We start from the raw sequence: 7,081 nt of genomic DNA, 5'->3' as shown, positions 1-7,081 counted from the left end.
GTTCACAAAATCTACATCCAATTTATAACAAATATAACAGATTAACAGAGTTGGAAGGTACCTCGGAGGTCATCTAGTCCAACCCCCGTGTCCAAGCAGGAGACCCTACACCATTTCTGACAAATGGCAGTCCAGTCTCTTCCTGAAAGCTTCCAGTAATGGAGCTCCCACAACTTCTGAAGGCAACTTTTGTTCCATGGTTGATTGTTCTCACTATCAGAAAATTTCTCCTTATTTCCAGGTTGAATCTCTCCTTGATCAGTTTCTATCTGTTATTCCTTGTTTGGCCTTCAGCTGCCTTGGAAAACAGCTTGACCCCCTTCCTCCTCTCTGTGGCAGCCCCTCAAATATTGGAAGATGCTATCCTGTCTCCCCTGGTCCTTCTCTTCACTAGACTAGCCATACCCTGTTCCTGTAACAGTTCATCATATGTTTTAGCCTCCAGTCCAGGGGTGAAATCCAGCAGGTTCTGACAGGTACTGGAGAACCAGTAGCAGAAATTTTGAGTAGTTCGGAGAACCGGCAAATACCACCTCTGGCTGGTCCCAGAGTGGCGTGGGAATGGAGATTTTGCAATATCCTTCCCCCAGGAGTGGGGAGGGAATGGGGATTTTGCAGTATCCTTCCCCTGCCATGCCCACCAAGCCACGCCCACAGAACCGGTAGGGAAAAAATTTGGATTTCACCCCTGCTCCAGTCCCCTAATCATCCTGGTTGCTCTTCTCTGCACTTTTTCTAGACTCTCAATGTCTTTTTTATAGTGTGGTGACCAAAATTGGATGCAGTACTCTAGGTGCGGTCTTGCTAAGGCTTTATAGAGTGGTAGTAGTACCTCACTTGATCTTGATTGTATCCCTCTGTTAATGCAATTTAGGATTGTGTTGGCTTTTTTGGCTGCCGCCAGCACTCTTGACTCATATTTAATTGGTTATCTACTAAGACTCCAGGATCCCTCTCACAGTTACTGCTATTATGCCTGGTTTCACACGGTCTATATGCTTACTTTTGGTTTTTCGTGCCTAAGTGTAAGACTTTATTTTCCCTACATTGAAAGAAGAGGACGACAGAGAACACGGTGGCTGGATGGAGTCACTGAAGAAGCAAGCGTGAGCTTAAATGGACTCCAGAGGATGGTAGAGGACAGGAAGGCCTGGAAGAAGATTGTTCATGGGGTCGCGATTTAACTTTTCAAACCATTTTTTCTACAACCTCTTTGGCCGAAAAAATGCTTTCAAAAGTAAAAAAAAAAGCCTCTGATGATTGCACGGCTCAGCTGGGATCATCAGAGGCTTTTAAAAGCATTTTTTCTACAACCTCTTCGGCCAAAGAGGTTATAGAAAAAATGTTTTTAAAGGGAAAAAAAGCCTCTGCCGATCCGGCAAGTCAGCTGGGTTGTAAAAAAAAATGGTAGGACTGTTTTTTTCACCCTCCCCAGGCTCCAGAGGCTTTCTTGGAGCCTGGGGAGAGTGAAAACGGCCCTCCTCACCCCCCCGGAGGCCTTCTGGAGGCCCCTCCGGTGGGCCTGGAAGGCCTGAAAATCAGCTGACCGACGTTGCAGCTGAGCTAGGGCAACGCCGCGTGCCCACAGATATGGCTCCGTGTGCCACCTGTGGCATGCGTGCCATAGGTTCGCCATCACGGCCCTAGATGATAGGCTTAAGATCAGGGGTGAAATGCTCCCAGTTCGGACCGGATCGCCCGATCTGGTAGCGATGGAGGCGGGTGGTTCGGAGAACCAGTAGCAAAAATCCCTGTCCCCCCACCATGCCCAGCTGAGCCGCACAATCATCAGAGGCTTTTTTTTATTTTTAAAAGCATTTTTTCTACAACTTCTTTGGCTGAAAAAATGCTTTCTGGAGCCTGGGGAGGGCGAAAAACAGTCCTACCAGGCCCACCTGTAACCTTTTTGCCATTGTGTGCCAAAAGTGGGGGGGAGTGCGGGGGGGTCACCCATGCAAACCCATGGCGCAGGGGCATTGAATTATGGCACGCGCACGCAAAAAGCCCATGCTCCCCCCGTTTTTGGCACGCGACGGCAAAAAGCTTAGCCATCATTGATCTAGGGTGTTGGCTATTCCTGCCAGTTTAGTATCTTCTGCAAATTTTTAAAATGTACCTCAAAAGATTCTTCTCTTAAAGTACTGAAGTTTGCAGATGATGCAACATTGATTGGTCTCATTCAAGACAACGAGGAATCTGCATACAGACGGGAGATTGAACAACTAGCCTTGTGGTGCAACCGGAACAATCTTGAACTAAATACACTCAAAACTGTAAAAATGGTGGTAGATTTTAGGAGAAACCCTCCCATACTACCACCTCTTATAATACTAGACAACACAGTATCAACAGTAGAGACCTTCAAGTTTCTAGGTTCTATCATATCTCAAGACTTAAAATGGACACCCAACATCAAAAATATCATCAAAAAAGCACAACAAAGACCTCAGAGCATTGTTAGAGACCCCACACACCCACTTCACGGTCTGTTTCTGTTGCTCCCCTCTGGGAGGGGGTTTCTAACCGGACTACCAGATTCTGGAACAGCTTGGTTCCCTCAGCCATCCGTCTGGTAAACTCACAGGATTCGTTTTTCTCGCCATGTATATGTATACATAGATGTACATGGCTACATTAGACTGTGTTGTTTATCTGTGTCACAGAATATATGTGGGTATATATTATAAAATTATAAATACATAATTTTGTATTTATTTATTCTGTCATGTTTATGTAGTGTATATTGGAGGTGGTGACCCTTCTGAGAGCAAAATTTCATTTTAATGTATGCTGATTGTGTACATTCAAAGTGACAATAAAGTTATTATTCTATTCTATTCTACTTCAGCACCCTCCTTTTCTCTTCTTTTTTTTCTTTCTTTCTTTCTTTCTTTCTTTCTTTCTTTCTTTCTTTCTTTCTTTCTTTCTTTCTTGGTTCGATTTATATGCTGCCCTTCTCTGGAGACTCAGGGTGGCTTACAATGCGTTAAGCAATAGCCTTCATACTTTTGTATATACCTGCTTAGTAGGGCTTTGCCCCCCCCCCCAAAGCGGTGTTCTTTTTTATACAAAGTCAGCTTATTGCCCCCACAATCCGGGTCCTCATTTTACCTACCTCGGAAGGATGGAAGGCTGAGTCAACCTTGAGCCTGGTGAGATTTGAACTTGCAGTAATTGCAGGCAGCTGGCAGCTAAGTGCTACTTAACAGCACTTTAGTCTGCTGCACCACCAAGGCTCCTTTGAAACCCAACTCCTTGAAACCCAGATCAATGGCAAAGTAGGACCCACCACATGTCTGTTTAATAATGTCTAAATGGCCACTTAATTGGTCATGGTGAGAGCTGGTGAATTCCTCCTGGCCACAGCCAAGAAATAGCACAAATTAATAGCTGGAATTTTGGTAGAGTTTTAAAGGCATGAATACCGGAAGTCCACCATAATTCATCAGGTAATCTGATGCTTTCAGTGTTTTACGCCAAGGCTTGGCGGGCAATACATTTTAGAGTGTAAGTGCCATTATGTTTTGCTCTGTGTCTTGCAGCATTTTAGTATCCCAAGCTGCTTCATAATTACTGTATTTTTCGGAGTATAAGACGCACCAGACTATAGGTTTTTGGGGAGGAAAATAAGAAAAAAGCTGATTGGCAGGTGGATCAGCCTTCCGGAATACGCCCAATCAGCTGTTCCCAGAGGTGAATTTTAGCAACAGGTTCCTTGGTTGTGAGCTCTGTGCCTTGCTTTTTTTTTTTCCCCCTGCCTCTGAAACTTCTGAAACTCCGCTTCAGAAAAAACTTCTTTTCTGCCTCTGAAAGCCTCCAAAACAGAGCTTCAGAAAAAAAGCCTCTGAAGCTCTGTTTGGGGTCTTCTTTTCTGAAGCTTTGTTTCTGATGCTTTTTTCAGCCTCTGAAACCTCCATTTGAGAAGCTGGGTGGGGCTACATTCAGAGTATAAAACGCACCCAGATTTTCACCCTCTTTTTTTGGGGAAAAAGGTCCGTTTTATACTCCGAAAAATACGGTAGTTGGATTAATCCAAGTATGGCAGAAACACCCCTTGTGCGTTTGGGCAATTGATGTCTTTTGTCAACAGGACGGCTCATTGGCGTGTTCCTGCATAACAGTGAAATCTGATGCAATCCAGTACCGATCAGTAATTAGAACCCAGGACAGAGAGACCATCCTTTCCTTCCACGGACTCTGCAAACAGGCAATGCAGCCATTTCATTTTACAGCCCAGCATTTTCAATCACCCGCTGCCTGGGCTGAATTTTGCGCTCTCAACTTGTCCCACCCCCGTTTGCACCATGAAAATATTGTAAAAGAAACAACAGAAGTAAAAACCGAACAGAAGTCAAGGTTACGTTGTTGTTGTTTTTTAATTTGATTTATATGCCGCCCTTCTCCGGAGACTCAGGGCGGCTTACAATGTGCTAAGCAATAGCCTTCATCCTTTTGTATATTTATACAAAGTCACCTTATTGCCCCCACAAACTGGGTCCTCAATTTACCTACCTTAGAAAGGATGGAAGGCTGAGTCAACCTTGAGCCTGGCGAGATTTGAATTTGCAGTAAATTACAGGCAGCTGTTCTTAATAACAGGGTGCTTTAGACCACTGTACTACCAAGGCTCTTTTCACAAACAAAATGTTCACAAACATTTTTTAAAAAATAAAATTCCTCAGGAAAGTTCCAAGAATAGAACATAGAGTAATACAATTAATACAATACTTTTCGGGATTCCTGCCTTCCTGGCCTTCAATGTGCCAGATCCTGAAGGTTTTCATAGTTGTGGATGCCATGCAGAGAATCCACCGGAATAGACACCAAGTAACCACTGAGCTGGTTGTCCCAAAGGTGCTTTTTCAGGAGGCAACTGGACATCCTTGTTTTTTCTTTGAAGACGTTTTGCTTCTCATCCAAGAAGCTTCTTAAACTCAGAGTGGATGGTGGGGAATGGGAGGATTGACATTCCTTGCAAACTTCCCGGATGAGAAGCGAAACGTCTTCAAAGGAAAACCAGCTCTGACTGGATGATGGGGAAGGGGAAGATTTCTATTCCTTGCAGACAGCTGGTCCTTTGCATCCTTTTAGAGGGTCCTTGAAGCACTTGGAGGTTTATCTGTGTCCTCAGGGTCACCTGAGTAGTGCAAATGGTTCTTTTAGTCTGCCCTTTTTTCCTCTGGAAATCCATTCCTACTTCCACATCATTCAACAGATGTTCATCCCAAATTGGATAGCTAAAAGTCTGTAAAGATTCTCCGTCATTCAGGTCATGGTGGTCCCAAAGGGGCTTTTTCAGGAGGCAAGTGGACTTTCTTTAGTCATTAATTACTGTTGTAATTTAATTACTGATTGGCACCACTGAACTGGCTCCAATCAGTAAGGATGGATTCTTTTCAGTTTGCTGGTTGCCCATTGGGTGGTTGATTGGTTGTGCAGTTAGGATTCCCGAAATCAAAGCAAAACAAAATAGCACAAGATCTATTTACACTATTATACAGCCACCTGCACATTAATACCTGAATATCCTAGAGATGTAAAAAACTTTCACCATATATTCCATTGTGAGTAAATTTGCCTCCCATCTGATTTCTTAGAAATATAAATGCATTAAATTATTTTTTGTTTATTAATCAAATTCATATGTCTCTCCTCTTTCACTAAATGACTCTGAGCAGTTTACAAGTAAAAAATAAATACTGCTTTTCCCACTTCAAATATCTGAAAAATAATATATTCTAAGAATATTTGAGTTGCTTGCAAAAAGCAGTGTGCTTTAAACGGCTTAAATCAAATATATTGGCATTAAAATACCACTCAAATAGCCAATTGTCAAAAAATCAGGGTTTTAACAGTGATAGAATTCCATGAGATGCATACCAAAGTCAGATATGCTATGAATATCAAAAGTTAAGATATCCTGCTCCTCCTTAACAGAGTTTAATCATTTAACCTACAGTACAAACTGAACAGTCTATATTATTTAAGTATTAAACATAAATCCAACTTAGAATACCAATAAAAGTTCACATATGTGGAATAGCCAGCATTACCACCATTTGTAACTGGCTGACAAATCGCACTCAGCATGTAGTCCTTAGGAAGCAGTGGGGTACACCTAGGTTCTGTCTTAGGCCCAACACTCTTCAATATCTTCATAAATGATTTAGATGAGAGAACAGAAGGGGGACTCATCAAATTTGCAGGCACTGAACTGGCAGAAATAGCCAACACTCAGAGGATGGGCACAGGATCCAAATGGATCTTGACAGTTGAACATTGGGTGCTATCTAACAAAATGAAATTTAATGGAGAGAAAAGTAAGGTTTTACACTTAGGTAAGAAAAACCAAATGTACAGGTACAGATTAGATGAAACCTGGCTCAATAGAAGTAACTGAGAGGGATTTAGGAGTTCAAGTGGACAATCACTTAAATATGAGCAAATAGTATGTGGCAGCAGCCAAAAAACCCAATAGAATAGAATAACAGTTGGAAGCGACCTTGGAGGTCTTCTAGTCTAACCTTTCTTAGGTAGGCAACCCTATATCATTTCAGGCAAATGGTTGTCCAATCTCTTCTTAAAAACTTCCAGTGTTGGAACATTCACAAATTGTTCCACTGGTTAATTGTTCTCACTGTCAGGAAATTCCTCCTTAGTTCTAGGTTGCTTCTCTCCTTGATGAGTTTCCACCCATGGCTTCTTGTCCTGCCCTCAGGTGCTTTGGAGAATAGCTTGACTCCCTCTTCTTTGGGGCAGCCCCTGAGATATTGGAAGACTGCTATCATGTCTCTCCTAGTCCTTCTCTTCATTGAACTAGACCTACCCAGTTCCTGCACCCGTTCTTCATATGTTTTAGCCTCCAGTCCCCTAATCCTCTTTGTTGCTCTTCTCTGCACCCTTTCTAGAGTCTCCACATCTTTTTAACAATACAATCCTAGGTTGCATTAACAGAGGAACAGAATCAAAAACACGTGAATCTATGGAGATTCTCCGTCTTCCAGGTCACGGTTGTCCCGAAGGTGCTTTTTCAAGGGGCAACTGGACTTTCTTGTTTTTTTCTTTGAAGACGTTTCGCTTC

This window comes from Pantherophis guttatus, chromosome 12 (assembly GCF_059756535.1).
Source record: "Pantherophis guttatus breed Tessera chromosome 12, ASM5975653v1, whole genome shotgun sequence".
Lineage (NCBI taxonomy): Eukaryota > Metazoa > Chordata > Lepidosauria > Squamata > Colubridae > Pantherophis > Pantherophis guttatus.
Note: the sequence above shows the minus strand (reverse complement) of the source record.